This window comes from Catharus ustulatus, chromosome 28 (assembly GCF_009819885.2).
Source record: "Catharus ustulatus isolate bCatUst1 chromosome 28, bCatUst1.pri.v2, whole genome shotgun sequence".
Classification (NCBI taxonomy): Eukaryota; Metazoa; Chordata; class Aves; order Passeriformes; family Turdidae; genus Catharus; species Catharus ustulatus.
The window spans coordinates 1,332,216-1,353,953 of record NC_046248.1 but is presented as its reverse complement, the minus strand read 5'-3'; the positions used below and the strand labels follow the sequence as shown (position 1 = coordinate 1,353,953).

The window sequence follows — 21,738 nt, the reverse complement described above, 5'->3', positions numbered from 1 at the left end:
ATGAATCCAAAGAACAATTCTGGGACTAAAGTCCCTTATCAATCGTGCAGCAGTTTCTAATGGCACATCACTTTTGAAAGAATGGCTTGAATTGGAAAGGACCTTAAAGACCTGAAAGTTGATATTTTTGTCAAAATACAGAGCAAGTGTTTGCTCGGGTGGCAGATGGCAGGAAAAACAAACAGTGCTGAGCAAACGAGACAGTGACTGAGTCCCAGAGAGGACAGGGGATCCCACATCCTGATGGCCTTTCTCAATAATCAGGCAGATTTGTTTCCTACAAAGCTATAAAGCACCCTAAATAATGTCATTCATTTACTCAAACTGCTCTAGGTAAGGTCCAGTGGCAATGGACAAAGGTGACACAGAAGAATTTTACCAACTGAGGAAAAAATAGTAGTATTATCCCAAACCCTGACCAAGAGGCTGTGTGCCTCAAAGATAAAGGAGGCATTTTTTATTGGATTTTTCTATTTTGCTTTCAGGCCTGGAAAGTCTCATGGTTGGTATCAGCTGTTGGACTTGGATCAAAGTTTAGCCTTCCATTAATCTTTTGAGTTATATGTGAGGCTGATACAGATTTTTTTTTTTTTTTAAGAAGACAGTTAAGATTACTCAGATACTTAATTTGCACTCCAATATTTCAAAAACACCTTGACTTTAGAACCTTGGTCTTGGCGTACATATGGTCTTGATAGAAGAACGCATGCTTTGGCATGGACTGGAGGAATGGATTTGGGAGCTGAGGGAAGGAAATTTAACAGTTTGTGTACTGTGCCTCAGCACTCACAGATGAAAACACTCCCGAGTCACGACTCTGCTCCCGAGACACATCTGTGCTCCAAGGGGGGAGAGCTGGGGTTCCCATCCTGCCATTCCAACACCGGTCACAGCAAGACAGGCATCAGGAGAAAAATTAATAAATCATCCCAGAAGCCACACTTTCTTCTCCACAAACAGGCATAACAATTAGTTTAATTTTATTATTATTAACATCAGCAAAAAAAAAAAAAAAGGGCTGAGACAGTCCCCCTGCTGCCACACTAATGAAGTGGGAATGGCTCCTGCCTCCTCTGGCCTCAGGGGGAAGTAAGAGAACAGAGCATTAGCCTGATACACAGTTCTGCTGGGCTGCAATTATGCTTAAATGCCTAAATCAGGGCCTTCAGCCCCCAAGGGAGCTAAGGGTATCATTAGTTTAACAGTTCCATCACAGTAGGCCAAATACATACAAAATTCTCACCCTTTGCTCTTCGAGGCTCTCCCAGACCTCCCCTGTCTTGATCTCTCCTTCTTCAGCAGTACTTCATCTCATATTTCCATTCTCTTCCCCACATTTAGCTCAACACCTGTGCCACACCACTGAAGGGACACCTGTGACAGCTCTGCTGCCTTCAGCCATGTCTCCAAGGGTCCTGGGGCCAACACCCCCTCCCCTCCTTCCTCAGGGCTGGCCTCAGCCTGGAGAGAGGCGCCTGCTTTACTTCTTCAGCTCTGGTTTTCAGCAAGAATGAGATTTCACAACCAGTTTTTCAGCCAATTTAAAGATGGGCTGCTGCCGAGGAGGGCAGCAACACCTTCCTTCAGGACCTGGCTTGCATTCTCCTATCTGCACATGGGATCCTGCGGCCAGCAAGTGAGTCAGATGTGCTGGCAGATCCAGCTGAAAACTCAGCCAGAGAAAAAATGAGGTTCAGTTTTCACCTGGATGGGGGAACAGTTTCAGCTCCCCATGCAGTCCTGGAGCACCAGCCCAAAGGAGGGACTGGGAATGGACATCCAAGAACAGGAACTTAGCACATGAACAGCATGAGGCCTCAGGTCAACTCATGAAGCACCACCCCAGCAAGTCGAATAAACCCTGGACTGCAAGAATGTGCGGAAAAAAGAAGAAAAATATACAAAACCAAACTCCAAGTGAGCCATGCCCCTTTTCTCAAGGGAGCTAGGGAACTCACCATCCTAATTATCCAAGCTACAGGTGCACACATCACAGCAAGGAGTAACTGCCTCAGGGGGTGGTTTTTCCCCTCCAAAAAGTTTGGATTTTGCATGCCAAGGACCATGACCTGTGATTATAATTTGTCTATGGTTTCTAAAACCAGAATCCAGCATGAATTAAAAATAAAGCGGACTAGAACCACAATCTTGTTCTGGTCACCAGAAAAAGCTGTCAGACTCAGACAAAGGTGCTTGTATCCACACAGGCTGCCTAAAGGTCCACTTCCAGTGGCACTCTCACAACTGGGCAGTTTAGCCATGAGAGAATATTGATGGAAAGAACTGGAACCACGGCTGAGCTCTCTGAGGACAGCAAGCTCATTCCTCAGGCAGTTCCAGAGGAACACTGACACCTCGTACTTTAGTAGCCTCCAGCAAGCAACAGCTCTAAAAAATGCAGACAAATGGCTTCTTTTAGCTGTGCTAGCCCGAGTCCAACTTGGTCTGTTGTAACTTGCAGGGATCCATGCTATCCGTGAGCCCTTAAAGGGAAGCACAGCCATTAAATCCACACCTGCAGCCAGAATTTATAGCAACCTCATCTACTGCTGTCTTACATCATAGGCAATTAGGAGCCTGTGAACTCATGGCTGCAGGATATGGGAGGTGCACTGGAGCTGGAGAGCCAAGGCTGTGCTGCAGCACAGTCGTTAGTCACCTTAGAATTCACTGTGCCTGCGGATGGCTGGAACTGTGCAACATTGGAGCAACAGACCCATTTGGACTCTGCTTTTTAAACAAAAGTGCTGCCCTGCACTCCAAGACACTGCTTCCCCTCTTGTTACAGCTGTCCACACGCTGTCACAGGCAATGCCAACACTCCCTGCTGCTGGACCCGGGCTCCAGGCAGAACAATGCTTATTAAAAAGCAAACCAGCTAACCAGGGACAGCTGAGGGAGAGAGCAGGAAAGACCCCGGCCTTTCCTCCCCCGATTCAAACAAGCCTTCACACAATCCATCCTCCAGCCTTACAGTAATTCAGTTTTACTGCTCTCCTCCCCTCCCTTCCCCCATGCTCAAAAGACCAAACCTGGTTTCAAAATTGAAGTCCGAGCTCTCCGGCAAGCACACGCTTCTGCACTTCTTCACCTCGAGGGAAGGAATTCTGACACAACTGACAATATTGCTGAGCAAAAGGAGCCCCTTTGCCTCAGGCCCAGATAAAAGCAGCAGCTAGGCAGAAAAATAAATGAAAAAATTGTGTTGGTCAGGCCAGGTTTGCTACAACAAACCAACCTGGCTCCCAGGCAAGGAGAGGGGTAGTGGAACATAGGGGAGAGAGAGGGAGGCTTTGGGTTGGCTTTGCTCAGTGGAGTTGCGCAACCCAGCACCGGTGCAGCTTCCCGCCTCCTTCCTCATGCCAGCAGAGCCGAAGCAGAGCGTTGATCCAAGGGAGGGAGGCAGCAGTCATCGTGAAGCTCTGGCCTGAGGGTTTGGCTCCTCCAGCCCTCCTGCTTCACTCGCTGCAGCCAAGCTCGAGTCACTGCTGGCTCAGGGACCCCTGCCCAGGGCTGGGGGCACTCGGGGCAGCACCCTCACAGTGGCAGGTCGTGAGTCAGAGCCCAAACCTCCTCTTGCAAACCAGGGCCATGGCAGCTGTTCCCAGCAGAACCAGTTCAAACACGAGCAACTGATAGGAAAGGAGTTACGTTTCATCACAGGGACCAGGGAGAAATTTCCGCCAGGTTCACCTGACTGTGCCCTGTTCTCACTCGCTCAGACACATCCTGCTTTGCAGAACAGGATTTCTGTTCGGACGTCCAACAGCAGACTGCAATTCCTGGAGACACCTTCCCAAAGGAAGAAGGATGCCACAGCAAGAGCTGTGGAAGGAAAGAAAGTTCCAGACTCTCCATAGCACATCAACTCCCCCACGAGACTTGAATGCCGAGCTCAGCAACATGGGGGCCCAGCAAAGATAACCGGCTGCCGGGATTGATTCCATCCCACGTTAGCATCCATCAGATAGCAAGAAAAACAAGATTAAGCAGCACCACGGCATTAGTCTTCATTTAAACTTGGCAAAGAAAGCAAATGTTTCTTTTTTGTTGGCTTCTCTCTGTGTGTTTTTTAAAGCAGTCCCAGGCTCAGCCAGGGAAAGGTGCCTGGACTGTTTAATGTTGGGGGATTAGGAGGGACAACACTTGTACACTCGCCAGAGCCCAGATAAGCAGTGAGTGCTTGGGTTAAGCAGGCGAGCATCTGCCTCCTGCAATATATACATTATCCCAGTGAAAATAAACAGCTTCACACCTTTGGCTCAGAGAAGGACTTGAGCTTCTTCTGCATCCTCAACCTGCAGCCTCTCCACTCGAGGACTAAGGGTCAGAGGGGTGAAGGTTACTCGCAGTTCCCTTATTCCAAGTCTAAGGCTGGAAGCTTTCTGTCTCCTCTTTCACTGGGTAAAGTCTTTGCTGCTGCACATCAGATCTGGTGTTGCTTCCTTGTGTTCACCATGCCCAGAGCTGTTTCAGACCAACTCTGAACATGCACACTTTCCACGTGCGCTGGTTACGTACAAGCCACGGCAAACGCACTAATTAGGAAAAATGCTAACTTGGAAACTGGACCCTTTTTTAAGTGCTCAGCCACAAAGTCCATAATCTAGAAAAACACACCTCAGTTTAATGCTGCTACCCCTGGAAATCACAGGGCTGAAGACTCCAGCCATACCATTCCAGTACCCACCACCTACAATCTGCTCCAAACTCCTCTCTGGTCCATCTCAATGCACGACTTGGAAGTGCACTCTGCACCCCAAAACCATGCCTCAGTCTGAATAGCTGAATTTAAAATTATATCATTAAGTTTGAAATTTCAACATACTTAGAGAGTTTTGATAATAACATTTTTGATTACATCCGTTGCCAGCTTCCTTCTACACCCTGACAGAGATTTAAAGTATACATTCCTATTTCATTCTGCAACAGAGATTAGTGGCAGGAACAGAAAACATCTTCTGTTCCAAAAAACCCTCGGGGTTTTCCTCCTTCTCTTGCATTTTATTAGAGGAGTCTCAAATCTCCATCAAGCTGAGATACACTGTCACTGCAAAGCATTTAAGGCAACAAGTATCTGAGTGCTACGTTGAAACACACCTTTGGAAAAGGCTCCTGAGAGACAAAGAGATTTCCAAAGCCATCCCAAAGGTGAAAGCACTCCCCAGCAGTAACAGCCCTCAGCAAACTTTATGAAAATTTGAGCCTACGCTCGAGCGTATGGCACGCAGAGCCCTAATTCAAGAACTTTAGTGAACTCTTATTGTGGGGAAGGGGGGGGAACAAAGGAAAACCACATGCTATTGTTTATTTTGACTCTGCAATACATTTAATCTACATGGAGTTGGAACATTACACAGCAAAACTCCTCAGCTCCCAGAAATTATTACAGCCAACAGCAGCAAAGCCTGTTCTCCAAAGGGAAAATGCCATTTTATGTTATCTTCACTATGCAGAGAACAGTAACTCTCCAAAACTCAGCTGAAAGCCGCCACCAATCCTTCTAAACCCACACCCCAAGAGCACTGGATCAAGGCAAGGCTACTGGCACTCATGACAAGGAAAAGCCAAAGTTGGGAACTTCCACCAACTTGACCTTGAGCTAGCAGCTTTTCTCAGTAAGACTGTGACTGCCTGGGGGGGTCCCTGAGCAGGAGGAGCCCCAGGCACCTCACACCCTCTTTGAGCATATCAACAGGAGCAGACCCTGATGCATTCCAAGATGTCAAAGCAACAAGACCCAGCATATGAGCTGCCAAAGAATGATTCCAGTGTATCCACAGGGATGATAACAGATCTCACTACAGGAATTCCACTGTTGTAGCTGCACAACTCCCTTCCAGCCTCGTGTCCTGCTGGAGGTGTGCTAACAAGGACTGCCCGTGCGTCACTGAAGAGCTCTGGTGTCCGGCTCCAGGACACCCCCAAGCAGCTCCAGAAGGTGTGGCTCTGCTGATGAGTTACAGATCTGCCCTGGCACAACTGAAGAACCATCTTCCTAAATATCATATTTCTGTTCACAGCCACCCACTGCCATCCCCTTGTGCCCAATGAGTTCACTCCCCCAACCCCAGAATATTCCAGCTCCTTTACACGATTCTGGACACAGAGCCTGCTGCCTCATGTTGGGGTACAGGAGGGGCTGGAGCTGTGCAGGCTCACCCCAGGCAGGTGCCAGCATCAACACTCTCACCTACAGCCAGGAGAACGTGCAGACAGGTGATGTCATGGCCAGAGCAGACAGGTGACATCACAGCCCCAGCAGCCCACAGGCACCTTCTCTCCATCCTGGTTTATCTCCTCCTGCACCTGGGAGCAGAGCCCTTTGGCACAGCCCCATCCTGGCCCTCTGCAGACACAGGTTGCTGTGAGGTTTCAACAGGCTGAATGAAACGGTGAAGAAAGACACTTCTCAGAGGGGGAGGGGAGGGGAGGCACACACGTACTGAACAAATCATCTGTTTGGAGCGCTGGCTCCTACTTGTTCTCAGTTATATTATTCACTCAAGGGTGGATTAATCCATCACTGCAAAGGAATCTCCTGATCTCAGAGATAAAGGCAACAAGTCATGCACTGACTGTCTGTGGATCCTCCTGGAAATGGCCAGCCTTTCTCATGGCCTTATTTGGGCCGGTCTATCAGCTCTCAACTAACAACAAGCAAGGAAAAAAAAAAGAAAAAAAAGAAATTAAAAACTGAAAACATACCACCTGTCTACAGTAACTTCAAGGGGATTGATCTGGAAGCAAGCAGGGGATTTCAACTCCAAACAATCACTGTCTGTTTCAGAAGGGGCCATATGAACTGTCCCCTTCCCTTGCTGTTGTTCCCCAGGAGAAGAACAGTCACCTGGGTCCTTACCTTCCAAACTGGTATGGAAAAAAGATTCATTTCTTGCAAGGTTCTTTAGAGTGAAGCCTTTTACCCAGATAAATGGTTTATTTTACTCACTGGGGAGCGAGAAACAAACCCCCCTGGTGCCACCCCCCTGCAGGAGCATCTCCAGCTAGAGCAGGCTGCACTCAGACACAAGGTGCCCACACAGAATATAACAGCAGTTCCAGGAGGATGGACATCTCCAGCATGTCTGTACTTTGGTGCTTCAGCAGACACCACAGATATTACAGACACATTCAGGATCTGTCTGTTTGTCACCTAAGATTAAGGGGGGCTCCCCTCTGGCTGGAGCTGGCAGCCCACAGTGCCCAGGGCTCATCAGCACACAGAAGGTGAGCTGGCAGGGAATACTTCACAGGCAACACAACCCTCAAACACCTTTACAGAGACAAAACACCCTCAAACCCCTCCAAAAATGTAAATTTGTAGTGCTCAGCCTCTTTAGCAAGACTCTTTCAATGATGAGCTGCTCATAGCTTGAGCCTTTTAGTCCTGGCATTTTATAGATTCACTGCAAAGAAAACCACGGGCTGTGAGGCAGAGCCTCCATACACTGTGAAGCAGGAAGCACTAAACTTCTCTTTGAATTAAACAAATGAGACTCAACCACTTGGTTCATTATCAGATTCAATGGTTGGAGTCTGCGGGGAAAACTAAACAGCAGAAGCCAGGGTATAAATCAAAGACGTGATCAGAGAGACAGGTGAGGCCAAAGGTGTGGTTTCACCTCTCAGCTCAGCCTCTGCCAAAGGGATGGTCTCCTTCTCTGGCACACTCAGCTCCCCTGCCCCAGCTCCCTCCTGCTGCCAAGCTGATGGCAATATCCCAGCCAAGCTGGTCTTGCTCACTCGGAGTTTTAGGGAATTATTTTTTCCTTTTCCCCGTGCTGTTTCTGTGAGCTGGACTGGTTCAACTGGGCATTTCCAGAGGCAGGAGATGCAGGGAGCTGGCCAGAACCCCTCCTTCTCTGCAAGGCACCCACCCTTGGCTCAGCAGCAGGCTGAGCACACAGCATCAGGAGACGGCAAAGCCAATTTAAAAGCCAGGGCTGCCAAAAGGGGCCATCCCCCCACCAGCCCCTCCAGCTCCCCAGGGCCTTCCCAGTCATCCAAGTGGAAGATTTAGCAACTCTAACTGCAGGGCAAGATCCAGGAAAGTTTGGGCCTTGGGTACTTTTTTTTTTTTTGAAGGGTTAGCTGGAGTCACTCCCCTGCGGCTGCTCCAGCGCTGGATTCCCGCAGCGGGGAAGAGGCAGGAATGTACCTGCCACCTCCTGCAGCAGCGAGTCCTCAGATGGAGCTGTAACGTGAAACTGCGCCCAAGGAGCTGGGGAGGGGGAAAAAAAGGGGGGAAAAAGAAAAAAAAAATAGTCCCACCTGGCTAGAAGAGCTCCAAGACATCTCATAGGTATGGAAAACGGGAAAACAACCCACCTTACGTGATTGTTTTCCCTCCTGTTGAAAGACAGCAGATATTTCTCACACAGAAAGAATGAGTATGGGTTTAATGGAAATGGCAGGTGGTCTGGATGTACAAGGTTCAATCCCTCACTGGGCTGAACAAGCATTTCCCCTAAAGTGAATGCTGTCACAGGAGAATCTTCCTTCCCACCAGAAAGGGACAAGTGAGCTGGAGAACGTTTAGTGGAAAACTCTGACATAGTCAGTCCTGGAAGCTGCACTGAGCCATCTACCAAGGAAATTACTGGAAGAACACCCAACTGAAAAAAGGGAACATATGTATACACACACACACACACACAGAGGAAACTATCTAGTCTAGAAATTCTTGGGCCAGCATAGTTGGAGACCTCCCACCAGCCAAAGTAATACAGCAAAGAGGTTTTTGCTGACTTTGCCAAAGACAAGCACCATCCCAGAGCAAATGATGCAGGATAAGGGGATAAACAATAGCAGAGTTTGCTCAAGGAGGTCTACAGGAGAACAGAAAGTGAGAAGGAAAGGGAAAACACCTAGAGAACTGACCAAGCATCAGCCCAAACAACAAAATAGGTCAAAATTAGCAAAATAGGTCAAAACAGCAAAAACAGTGGACAGAGAACACAGTTCAGTGCCCACGTACCAGCTTTAAGAGACAAGATTGCAAGGCAAGCTGCAAACTCCCATTTAAGGAGGAAATTTGACCAGTTCCGCTTGAAACAAGGTTTTTAGCTCAGTCTCACCCCAGCTGCAGATAGCACCTGGCTCTGAAGCTCCCCAGCCCACTGAAACACCAAAATCCAGAGAACTAACAGCAAACCACTGCAGTGAGGAGGAAGGGGCAGGATTCAGCTCAAGGGAGCCACTCACTAGTCAGCAGCTCATAAGCAAGGCAGGAGACAAAAACCTGACTCTACACACAAAGGGCAAGTTTACAGTATCAATTAATTTATACAAATGAGATGCTGCCTAACAAAAGATGCTCAGCAGGTTCCTGAGTTGTGAATTAAAGCAATTCCATAGAAAACATTACCTGAGACACCCAATCCCAGCAGGTTTGTGGGTGAAGACCTGCTCAGTCTCAGGGCTTCTGGTACTAAACCAAAGGCTTCAAAACCTAGAGGAAGCTCACCATCAGGCTCACCACACTTCCATGCCATTTTGCATAGGACTGTGTGCCAAGACCTCAGCACTGCAATGAAACCCCTCAAGAGTCACATCTGTGGACACAGGAACAAGAAAGATGCAGAGCAGGAGGTTTTCAACCAGATGCTAAAAGAAAAAGAGGATGACACAAAGATCTTGGAGAAGGTGTGAAGAGTGGGTTTGGTGGGTGATATGGGAAAGCCAGGTGAAGTTCAATGCCTTTTTACACACAGAACTAGAAACAGCTCACATGACCTGCAGGGAACCTTTTCAATATAACTCATTCTATGTGTACATACAAACACTCAGAGATCAGCCCCTGACCCACAGCTCCTCACACCCAGCCCTGCAAACAACCTGAAATCACAGCAGTTGGTCCTGTATACACCCAGTCACACCAACAACCGTATGGGAGAAGGTGCTGCTCACTGTTTATTCATTTATTCCCAAAATCATTTAACCATCACATGCTTCCCAGTTAGCTTTTTGGCACTGAGACTTTACTGGTCTTGCAATTCATGGCAGTGCCTCATCTTGAGCACCCATCAATTAATGCCCTGGTCACAGCACACCTGAGGCCTCGTTAGGCAGAGCAGGTCTGCTGTGGGACAGGCAGAGGGGGATTTATGAGATGCTGAACCCTGACGTGGCTGTGCACTCACAATCCACTGCTTTGCTTCCCCATTTCCACATCTGCAGAAGCAGTCTTTAAACAAGCCAGGGTATTTTTAAGCTCTGACAGTTAAAATCCTCAAGTGACATCACCTGAAGTCGGAGCACAGCTGCCTTATTCCTCTGGCACACCAGCAAGCCAAAGTAAGCAGGAGCCTCATTTATGGGCTTACAGCACACCTTGAGATAATGAAAGCACTGGTGGGACTTGCCCTGCACAGTCAGGCCTCTCCTTGCAAGGCTTTTTTTCCTCCCCCCTCCTCAGTTTTGGGGTAAAACCCAAAACTTTTAGCACCAGAGCAGCAGCAGTGATCCAGCAGAGGGGGCACACAGGGGGGCTGCCCCAATCCCCACTGCCACTCTCCCGTGGTTTGGTGGCAAAGAACACAGAGTTGGTGTCCCACCAGAGAAAAAGGATGAAAAAATCACCAAGACTGCACGAAGGATGGCAAAAACCAACTCCTCAAGCTACTGTACCCGAGCTTGCCTGCCCACACTTCACCTTGCTCGGCAGTTTACGAGCACTCGGAGCAGCTTAAGGGTGTAAATCACATTAATCCAGGCGACAAAGCCACCGTGCTCATCCTCGGCTGAGTTACTAATCCCTCCACACCGCAGCAGTTCCCATCTCACTTCCTACCCCTCGAGGAAGGAAAAAAAAAACCCTTTTAACATGATAGGTAACTCAGTGGATCCCACAACAGCTTTGAGCAACAGTCAGGGGGCTCCCCACAATCCTGAGGATTTTCTGGGATGCAAACCAAGCCAGTCAGAGGTATCCCAATTCTTATGGAAAGTGAAATACAGGTCAAAAATATTTATTCCTTTTTAATCACTCCATTACCAAGTCCTCCACACAAGATAGGCTTGCAGCTGCTTCAAAAAAGCAGGGATTGGTTTCAATGTGTTTGACTCACGCTCTCGACACCTATTTTAATTTGGTGGAACAAAAGCATACCGGCTGTAACTAAGACAAATAATATCAAGTTCGAAGAAATTGTTCTGGGAAACGTTCACTGCGAATTTTTTGGAATATAGAAGGACCTGGCCATCGCCCACAGCAACCGCTCCCACAAAAGCACTTTTTCTCCTTAAAGCAGCTACGTACATGCCATAAATCGCAACTGTCAAAACACCCGGGTCCTGGGAGATGAGGAGAAAAGCAAACGGGCTCCACACAGCACCCCAGGATTACCTGCTTTGTTCAAGGAAAACGCCGGGCCACGGAGGATAAAACCCCCGAGAGGCAAAGCTTCCACGCTGCCGGTAACCCCGGTGACCGCGCTGGTGTTTGGGTGGGTAAATTGTATTTCTGGTGCATGTGTGAAAGATAGAGCTCACTGAGTAAACACCCTTCAGAGCTGACAGCTTTACAGCCGCGGGCTCGGCGCGACTACTCCTTCCCAGAGGCAGCGAAAAAGCAGTAAAATAATAATTAAAAAGAAAAAAAAAGCGACATAAAGCCATCACATTTACCCTTTCACCAACCCTTTACCCAGTTACGAGGCAGGGGCAAAATAAACATTGCCTGTTTTCTGCCCGACGGTGTGTCACTGCTGAAAAACACGTCCCTTTTGGTTTAAAAAACATCAGTATTGGAAACATGGGATAGACGACTGGAAAGTTCTTCCATTTGAAGTCAGGAACTATATAATTTATATTTGTTTTTGGCAAAGAGACAGACAAAGCAAGGGAAAGTAATTTAAAATTCAAAAATCGCGTGGCTTTAAGAAGGTAGGCAGCTTAATGCAATAAAAATAATAATAAGAGAGATAAGATGTCAGGATGCTTTACAGCCAGAGACCTCAGGCATCACACACCACCTCCTGCCTCAGGGACTGACTTTCCACCGCTCTAATTGCAGAGAAAAGTGACCTTACAGGTTAAAACCATCGAGATTAACCATTTTAAGGCGGTTAAGTGGCTGGACGCGACCCCGAACCCATCCCCTACGGCACCTCCTTCAAGCAGAGCAGCGTTTAAATGACAAATAGAGCGGAGCGGAGGCGCGTTCCCTGCGAAACGAGACCATAAATCAGAGCCGGGCAGGGCTCGTCCCGCTCCCGGCAGCGCGCTGCACCGGCTCAGCCCCGCGCACCGAGCGGAGCCCGACGGCTCGGGGGCAGCCGCGGTGACAGGAGCGGCCACCTGCGCCCGGCCCGCGCTCCCCTCACGGAGGAGCCGCGCTCGCCCCTCCCGGCGCGCGCCCGCCCGCGCCCCCCTCAGCGCCGCGCCGGCGGCGGGAAGCGCGCGCGCGTTACCTCTGCGCCGCGCCCCCTCCCTGGTCCCGGTCCTGGTGCCGGTGCCGCTCGGCGGCGGCTCGCCAGGACATTCCAGGCTGGGGCGGGCGTCCCGGCGGGCGGGAGCCTCCATCCAGCGCCGCCCGGCCGCTCGGCGCCGCTTATCTCCCCCCCAGCGCTGCGCTCCCCGCCCCGCTCCCACCGGCGCCCCGTGTCGGGGGAGGCGCCGCCGCCCCGCCCCGCCCCGCGGAGCGAACCAACGCCGGCAGGGCGGGGGAGCACAGTGCCCCGCGGGCGGACCCACCGCCCGAGGAGGGGAGGGAGCGGGCGGCGGTGAGCGCGGCCCGAGTGGGCGGCGGGCGGGGCGCTGCGGGCCCTTTAAGGGAGCGGGAGGGTGGAGGGGATGCACGTGCGCGCGGGGTCCCGGTGCTGCCGGGCACAGCGCGGCCGAGAGCGCGCGGTACCGAACCGCCGGGACCGGGCATTCCTGTGAGCCGAGACTGCAGTACCGAACCGCCGGGACCGGGCATTCCTGTGAGCCGGGATAGGCGGGACTGCGGTACCGAACCGCCGGGACCCGGCATCCGTGTGAGCTGGGACACGCGGGACCGCGGTACCGGACCGCCGGGACCCAGCATCCATGTGAACCGGGACATGCGGGACCCCGGTACCGAGCCGCCGGGACCGGGTGTCCGTGTGAGCCGGGACACGCAGGACTGCGGTCCCAAACCGCCGGAACCCGGCATCCGTGTGAACTGGGACACGCAGGACCGCGGTACCGAACCGCCGGGACCCGGCATCCGTGTGAGCTGGGACCCACGGGACTGCGGTCCCGAACCGCCGGGACCCGGCATCCGTGTGAGCCGGGACCGTAGCCCCGAGCAGCAGGTGCACCTAGGCACCCCCGGACTGCGAAGGCAGGGACCGGCACCAGCCGCGCTGTCCCCGTGTGCGGGTGACCAGGCACCGAGCAGCCGCTGGCCGGTGCTGCCCCGGGACCGGGCGCTTGTGCAGCCACAGCCGCACACCTGCGCGCCCGTGCGCCCTCGCCACCTGCCACACCTGTGTGACAGTCACCCGCACTGCCGGGCACCCCGTGCCCCATCCCAACACCGCCCCGCGGGTCACCTGTGCGGCCTCCCCCTCTGCAGAGCTCATCCCGTGCCCGGCCCGCTCATTCCCACCGAGAGCCCACGGCTCCGACTCTAGGGCGAGCTGTTGTGTGTTCCGAGTGTCGCTGGAGTGAGGGAGTGGCTCTTGCTTTTTCCAAAGGATTTGGAAATACCCCCACACGCCACACATGCTCCATGCATCATCTTTCTCCAGATGACACCTCCAAGAACCCTGAACTCGGGCTAAAAATAGCAAAAAGGGGCTTTAGCAAGGGCTCATACTGTGCCCAAATCACTGGCGCCTTCCAAAATACACCTGAGATATGCCCAGCATGCCTTGTTTTTTTGGAATTTGCTGTATTTTGATCGCATCCACAATTGGTGGCTGGAGAGGGATTTATCCCAAGGAGGGTTTTGCCTAGAAAGGCTTCAGTACCACATGGAGAAGACTGCAAAGAAACACAGTTGCTATGTTTAAGAATAAAGAAAAAATAAGTCTAAAATCCCCCTGAAAAACTAGACTTGAAATAAAATCTCATGGTTTTCGGACAAACCTGTGAGACCAAAATGCTGCACTACCCTGTGTTTACCAGCCCTAATTTTATCCCTCAGGAGGTTTCCTGTAGGACGTCATTATTTCCAGAAGTGTGAAAGGGGGAAAAAAGAGAAAGAAAATGAAGAGTAGAAAAATCCTCATCAGATAAAAAAATCCCGTAATCTGAAGAAAACACCCCAAAATAAAACAAAATCGGGGTTGGCACAGCTTAGCAGTTAAATGACTTGATTTATGGCAGCCCCTGGAAAAGATGAGGGCTTCAGGATTGATTCAGCACAGAAGAGACGGCCAAGTCTGGTTTTGTTTTGGATAAAAATACTCAAAATGAGGATCATAATGAAGGTGTTTTGCAGAGCAGGGATGGTGCCAAATTGCGATTTCTCCCTGTACAATTTTTGGGGCGATGTTTTCCCGTCCTTGAGCGCATTTGCATGAGAATACCCTCTTGGGCAGGAGAATTGCTGCTTAATTAGCGAACAGCAATCACTTTAATTAGCATGTCTCCATGCTCCCTGCTATTTTGCATAGATTCTAATGAGATGCTCATTAGAGAGCAGGCGCCCGGACAAGCTACGCCCTTTAGCCGCTCACTAACCCAATTAACTTCAGCCAAACCGTGCCGGGCCCTGTGCCAGGAGGGATCGGGCTGCTCCCAGAAGGAAGGTGCAGAACTTCTCCCTTCAACCTGCTCCAAACTTCCTCCAAACCTGCGAGGTTTCCTTCCTCGGGAGGTTTTTCTCCTGCAAGGTTTTCCTTCTTGCAAGATTTCCTTCTTGCAAGGTTTTCCTTCTTGTGAAATTTTCCTCCATGCAAGGATTTTCCTACCTTAGAAGTTTTTCCTTAGATGATTTCCTCCTTCAAGTGTTTTCTTCCTTGCAAGGTCTCCTTCCTTGCCTAAGGGTTTCCTCGCTGCAAGGCTTTATTTCCTTGCGAGATTTTCCTTCTTTGCGATATTTTTCCCCACCCAAAGTTTATTCTCCATGTAAAGTTTTCCCCCTTGCGAGGAGGTTTCCTTCCTTTCGAGGCTTTACCTCCTTGCAAGTTTTCCTCCCTGTGAATCTTCCTTCCTCGCAAAGTTTTCCTCCACGCAAGGTTTCTCCTCCTCATAAGGTTTGCTTCCTTGCAAGTTTTTCCTCCTTTTCCTTGCCGGGATTTGGGAGCAGAGATGAGGGGGACACCCCCAAAAATCCACCCTCCCTCCTTGGGGATCCTCAAGCCCTCTCCGTGCCCCTTCCCCCCGCCCAGGTGGGGCCATCATTCCTGGCAGGGAATTTGAGGCTCCCCTTTGTTTTTCCGCCCAGCCAGCGTGGTCCCAGCGAGGTTGGGTTTTATTTTATTTCATTTCTCCTGCCCCGTAATCCCATCGTCTTGTCACGGTTCCCCGGGAAGCGGGGCTGCTCCGAACAAAGCCCCCGGAGCATCCCGGGCTCCCGGAGGGGGTTTTGCAGCTGCGCCTCGGAGCGTGACCGATCGGGAATGAGCCTTCGCAGCGCGTCTAATGCCGCTTGGACAGGGAGCCTTTCATCCGCTCGTGGGAGTGAGGCCCCGGCTCTGAGCCCGCAGCTCCCCGCGCTCCGGCCCTCGGCGCTCCCGGCCCCGCGGGAGCCGAGCGGCTCCGCAGCGGCTTTGGGGAGAGGCAGGTGGAGCCCCCCGAGCTCGCCTCCGCTGCTGTGTGTTTGGGTGCAGAGCTCATGGCCAGGGTATGGGGGCTGAGCCTGGCACATGCTCACCATCGCCGTGGTCTGGCTGCTGTCGCCCCATGCTGGGCTCTGCTGTTGTGGTCACCTTGCTTCTGTCCCTGGCAGGACCTCATCTCAGTTCCCACTTCCACATCCTCAGCAGCTTCCTTGTCTTGGTTCTCACCATTCTGTCCCTGGCAGGTATCTCCTTCCAGTTCCAATTCTCCTGCCCCCAGCAAGTGCCTTGTCCAGGTCCCAGCATCCCACCCTGTTCCCATCAGATCACTCATCCCAATCCCCGTCATCTGTCCCTGTCCACATCACCCTAGCCCAGATCCCAGCAGATGCCTTGTCCCATTCCCATGTCCCTTGTCCCAGTGCCTCACCACAGGGCCAGCCGAACACCCCAATGCCCTTTGACATCCAATGATCTCCATCAAGGGAAGGTTTGTGGTTCCCCTTTTTGGGAAGGGGACAGCAGGTGCCAGCCTGGTGTCCCCCAACCTTGGCAGTGCAGGTGGCATCAGCTGCTGAAGTGCCCTGCAGTGTGGCAGGCAATGTGTGTGAGGGGAAATCTCAGGATTTCCACCCTAAGGGGATGGATCAGGAACAGGACACAAAGGCTGGAGGGGTGTTGGAATAGAGCACACATGAAATCACAGATCACTTGGGAAGAGAAGATGGAGATGAGGAGATGAGAAGAGACAAAATTATCATGATGCCATAGGAGATAAGATGAGACAACAGGAGAGGGGAAGGGAAGAAGAGGAGGAGAAGGACTAAAGGATGAGGAGGACTGGGAGAAGAGAAGAGAAAGAGATGAGAAAGAGAAGAGAGAAGAGAAAGAGATGAGGAAGAGAAAGAAGAGAAAGAGATGAGAAAGAGAAGAGAAAGAGATGAGAAAGAGATGAGGAAGAGAAAGAAAAGAGAAAGAGATGAGGAAGAGAAAGAGAAAGAGATGAGGAAGAGAAAGAGAATAGAAAGAGAAGAGAGAGACATTGTCTCTAAAGAAGCTGTATCTCTCTGCTAGCTTTGCCAGCCTATCATTTCATGCATTGGTCAGGGGGGTTTGTTGGTTTATTTTTCCCCCTGTGAAAAGTGGCTTTTTGACCCAAACACACATTTTCATAGCAAAGGTTTTTATTGGCTGAAAGGCTTTCTATTCCTTATTAAAAAGAAAATTGGTGAGGTTGGTGGGAAGGGTCACTTCTGTAAAACCTCTTTTTCTTAAAAAAGCCTCAACTAATCTATTTTGGCGCCTTTTTTTTTTCCTCCCCTCTGTGGGAGGCTTTGGGAGTGAATCATTCCCAAAATCCCCTGTCCCATGCTGTGCCTGGTCCTGCCCAGCTTTATCATTTCCCCTGCAGCAAACACCCAGTGGCAACAAAAGAAAAATTGGAATTATTAGTAAATACTTTTTTTACTGCAATTTCCTGCCCCCCCACCAACCAACCAGAGGGTGGTTTTGCCTCATTTTCCCATATTTTGGTCATTTAACTCCATGGAGCTGCTTTGGCACCAGAAATTCCCCGTAGAGGGTTCTGAGGGTGGTGAAAGGTTCTGTGTCCCATGATTTCTCTGGCACCTGCCTGCCCCAGGCCCAGCTGGAATGAACCTTGCTGGAGGTTGTGTCCAGCCTGGTCTCCTGGACAGACTCAAGCCCACAATTCAGGCAGTTTGTCCTCAGCCTTCTCTCTGGATGGACCTCAGTTTTCCAGGGATGTGGTTTCCATTCTTCTCTTCCTGGCGGATCCCAGATCAGCTTTGTGGCTCTCTTGTGTCCATCCCTGTCTCATGCAGGATCTCAGGTGGGTGCTGCAGGTCCCTTCACTCCATCCTGAAGGATCTCAGGTGGGTGCTGCAGGTCCCTTCTCTCCATCCCTGTCTCCTGAAGGATCCCACAGGATCTCAGGCCACTTCTAACTTTTCTGAGCTCCCCAAAACCCATCCTACCACCTCACCTTGCTCATGGTGCCCATTCCCAACCACAGCTGGACCAGGCTCGGGGTGGACACTTCCTGAGGGGCCAAGAGCATGGTGGAGGGAGAAGCAGAGACGGGCGGAGGGGATGGAGCTCCTTCAAAATTGACACCATATGGCTGCTCCTTATGCCCGGGCCCAGTAAATAGGTCTTTCATGCTGGGCCGGTTGCCATAGGAGCAAACACGCAGGAAATATCCCAGATAACTCGAATAGTGGTGAAAACATATGTTTTGGATAAAACCCGGCAGAAAATTGCCCTGTTTAACCCCTCCTAGGCAGCTTTAACCCCTTTGCCACACCTCAGTGCATGCATGCAGTGGGGAAACTGAGGCACACGGGGTCTGGGCCCCTCCTCCCCTGGCAGTGGGAAGTCTGACAGGTTTTTTGCCATGAAGCAGGATTGCTGTCATGTTCCCACTGTCAGCTTGCCTCCTCCTCCTCCTCCTTCTCCTCCTCCTCCCCAGAGCCCCTTATCAAGACGGATGGCTGGATGCAAGGCCGTGTGCAAGCATTTTGCTTTGATTTGCCAAGGAATTTGCTTTGCTTTTGCTTTTTTTATTTTCCCTCTCCCCCTAACCCCTCTTCTTTTTCTCTCTTTTTTTTTTCCAGCCTCGGCCAAACCTTTCCTTATCGCATCTGGCGAGCAGCGGGCCCCCAGCGCCGCCCTGGCCGCTGGCCAAGCGCGGAGCCGACAGCCAGGCGGCCCCGGCACGGCCAGGTCTCCCCACGCTGCAGCATCCCCTGGGGCTGAGCCCCGAGAGACCAACAGCCCTGGCTCTCAGCACGGGGAAACTGAGGCATGGAAGGCCTGAAAATCTGGTGCAGGTGTTCCTGTGAAGTGGCCTCGTGCATCCCCGCCGTGCTGCAATTATCTCAGTGTGGCACAAATATCCCTGTGCACTGTGATGCTAACATGCCACACACCCTGAACATTCCCCTGTGCTGCCAGCATCCCTGCACACTGCTGCAAACAGCCCTGGGTGCTGCAACATCCCTGGGCATTGCCAGCAACCCTGCATCTCATAAACATCCCTGGGCATTGCCAGCATCCCTGTGTGCTGCATCCCTGGGCATTGCCCACATCCCTGTGTGCTGCATCCCTGCATCCCGCAAACCTCTCTGCACCCTGCAGCCCTTCCCAGGGCATTTTTCCAGGAGAGAGCATCGCTGCTGGGTCTCCCCAGCACTGTCTGAAGATGGATCAGCCCCATGGAGTCCATCCCAAACCCTACACCCCTGTCCCCCTGCCCCTAGAAAAGGCTGGAGGGGAAGTGATGAGTGCTGGGATGGGGAAAATTTTGGGAGGGGCTGCTCTGGAATGTCATGAGCAGGACTTTAGCATAGGAGGGATTGCCCCTATGGGGTGTAGACAGCACAGAGCAAAGGGATCAGGGAGAAAACCCCAAGATTAAGGAGCAAGGGGCTGTGGGGCTGCAGCACCGGGGCCGTACCCGGCGGGAGGAGGTCCAGCCGACCTGGGATTTCTCCTGGTGCCGTCTTGTAAATACTGCTGACGGGAGGAATGTGCAAGCAGGGAGGAAAATCCCCTTCCACGCCAGAGCATCGCCTCACAGCCTCCCTCCCAGTGGGATCAGAGCCCTCCTGATGCTTCTTATCATCCCAATTCTCCTGGGGAACTTTTTTCTCATCTTAATTTTGGTGGGATGCACATCCCCAGCAAGGTGCAGCATCCCTGCCAGTGTCACATCCTTGCTCTACTGAAATCCCAAACTCATTTCCCAACTTCAGCTCCTGTTTTTTGTTTCCCCCCCTATTTTTTCATAATCTTTCCCGCCTCCTCCTCCTCCTCCCTCCGAGCTCTGGTTTGGGTTTTGGTGAGGTTTAGCAAAACAAACACGGTCAAACCACCCCCTCCTAATGTGTAAAATCCCTGGAAAAGCCACAACAGCTCCGCAGGGCGGCCCAGGGCTTGCACAAGGCACTGGCAGGACCCTGAGCTTCTCAGGCAGCCCTGTGAGCAGAGCACAGCAGATGAAATCCATTTAATTTCCCCCCTCCTTTTGGATGTATTTTGCAGCAGGATATTCCTTGCACGCAGGTCCCTTTGCCCCAGGGGGTTGTTGCTGGGTGCTGAGCCCGCCAAGCTGATGCTAAACCAAGGAGGGATTGAAGTGATGATCAAACTCTCCAGAACACCGGGAAAAATGGCATTTTCCCTGCTAGACCCCCTCACTTTCCTCCCCTCTACATCCCAAAAATCCCAGCAGTGGCCAGATGATGCTCAAAAGCCACTTTAAAGATGCAGTTCTCTGCTCCCAGGGGGGATTTCCCCCTCCTCCATGAGCTATTTTCGCACCTCTCCCACCCCAGTACTCCTTAACTCCACACCTAGAGGTTCCAAAGAAGCAGTCTGGGGGTTGGACAGCTGATTTTGGGGGTTTTAGGATGTTTGGGGTTATGTTTCTAGGGGATTTGGGGGTTTGAGGGCTCTGCTCTCCATGGTGAGAGCAGCACTTTCTCCCCACCCTGCCCAAGAATGTTTCTGCTGATATTAAACCCGACCCGGAGGCATTTGGAAGGAGCCGACTTCCTCGCCAAGAAAATGACCTCAGCCTTCTGCTTTGGAGCTTTTTTTTTTTTTACCTTTTTAAAGCATTTTTCTCCCTCTCCTGCCTGCCAGGCAAGAGGCACCGCTGGGGCCTCACCCGTGTCCCTGGCACCACTGCATCCACAGTGCCAATCCCTCATTCAGGGAGATTGTTGTAGGTTTTAACCTGAAAATGCCAATTTGAAGCAGTAAATTCCAGGTTTTTCCCCACAAAACCCCTCCCTGATACTGACAGGAGGATCCAGGGGCCAAACCTGCTGCAAAATCCAACCTTGCACCATCCTCTGGGAACGCCATGACCTCCAAAACTCATTTTCCCAATGAAATAAAACAGGAAAAAAAAGCTCAAAGCAAGAGCTAATGTTGCCCACGATGTTTCTGGAAGGGATTTTTGCAGGAGTTTCCTTAACAGACTCCTCTGCATTTTTGCTTTTATTAATGTGGCGGCATTCCCGAGGCTGCTGCGATGCTTTTGCAAGAGCTAAAACATCTCCTGAGTTAAAAATCCAGCAAATCCAGCCCCTCAGGCACCTCCACAGTGGGAAATGCTAAGGAGAGAGCAGGGAAATGCTGGATTTGGGTGTCTTCAGATGGAATTGCTCCAGCTTTAGGGTTTTCTTCTCTAAATAAATGTTTTTGTCCTGGAGACACCAAGCTGATGAGGGCAGTTCACTAAATAAAAATTGCTTCTGGAATTCTATTGGATTTAAAAAGTCGCTGAAAAGCTGATTTTATTGGGAAATTCTCTCATTTGCCCCAAAAATCAGATGGGAAATTTCACCATTCCTCTCTGCTTTAAGTGGTGCATCAGTATCCTGGTGTTTCACTGGTACCCCACATCTCCATCCTGAATCCAGCATCTGCATCCTGCATCTCACTCCTCTGCACCCTGGATTCTGCATTCCATTTCTTCTGTCCTACAGCTGCACCTTCCACCTGCATCTTTCTTTTGTATCCCACACCCATCCCCTGGATCAGCATCCCGTGGCTGTCTCCTGCATCCCAAATCCATCAGCCCTGCACCCCAAATCCTGCATGTGCAGCTTTATCCCACATTCTCCATCTGCACCTTGCACATCCCTTGGCCTGTACCTACACCCCAAATTCTGCATTTGCACCCCACATCTCCATCCCACCTCCTGCATCCCATATCTCCATCCCACTCCCTGCATATCACATCTCCATCCCACCTCCTGCATCCCATATTTCCAACCCACCCCTCTGCATCCCACATCTCCATCCCACCCCTGCATCCTGCATATCACATCTCCATCCCACCCCTCAGCATCCCACATTTCCATCCCACCCCTGCATCCTGCATCCCACATCTCCATCCCCCATCTCCACTCCATCTCCCATATCCCTACCTGGCTGCCTGGATCCCAAGGCACCAGCAACCCCTGACAGTTCATCTGGCCTCATCAGGAGCTCCCACCCCACCCAG

The 21,738-nt window shown here is 51.3% G+C and overlaps 1 protein-coding gene across 2 annotated transcripts in view; it reads right to left on the bottom strand.

Annotated features, from left to right (window-relative positions):
* The window catches only part of CDON (cell adhesion associated, oncogene regulated), a 55,962-nt gene extending 43,431 nt beyond the window's left edge, over positions 1 to 12,531 (bottom strand). Inside the window, exon 1 of one of the 2 annotated variants that reach the window (XM_033081855.1) lies at positions 12,417 to 12,531. The gene's annotated coding sequence lies outside the window, so the exon portion shown is untranslated. Of the gene's footprint in view, positions 1 to 11,350; positions 11,387 to 12,416 lie in introns of those variants that run through there. The other variant, XM_033081856.1, reaches the window with a different exon arrangement.
* Positions 12,532 to 21,738: the final 9,207 nt, after the last annotated feature.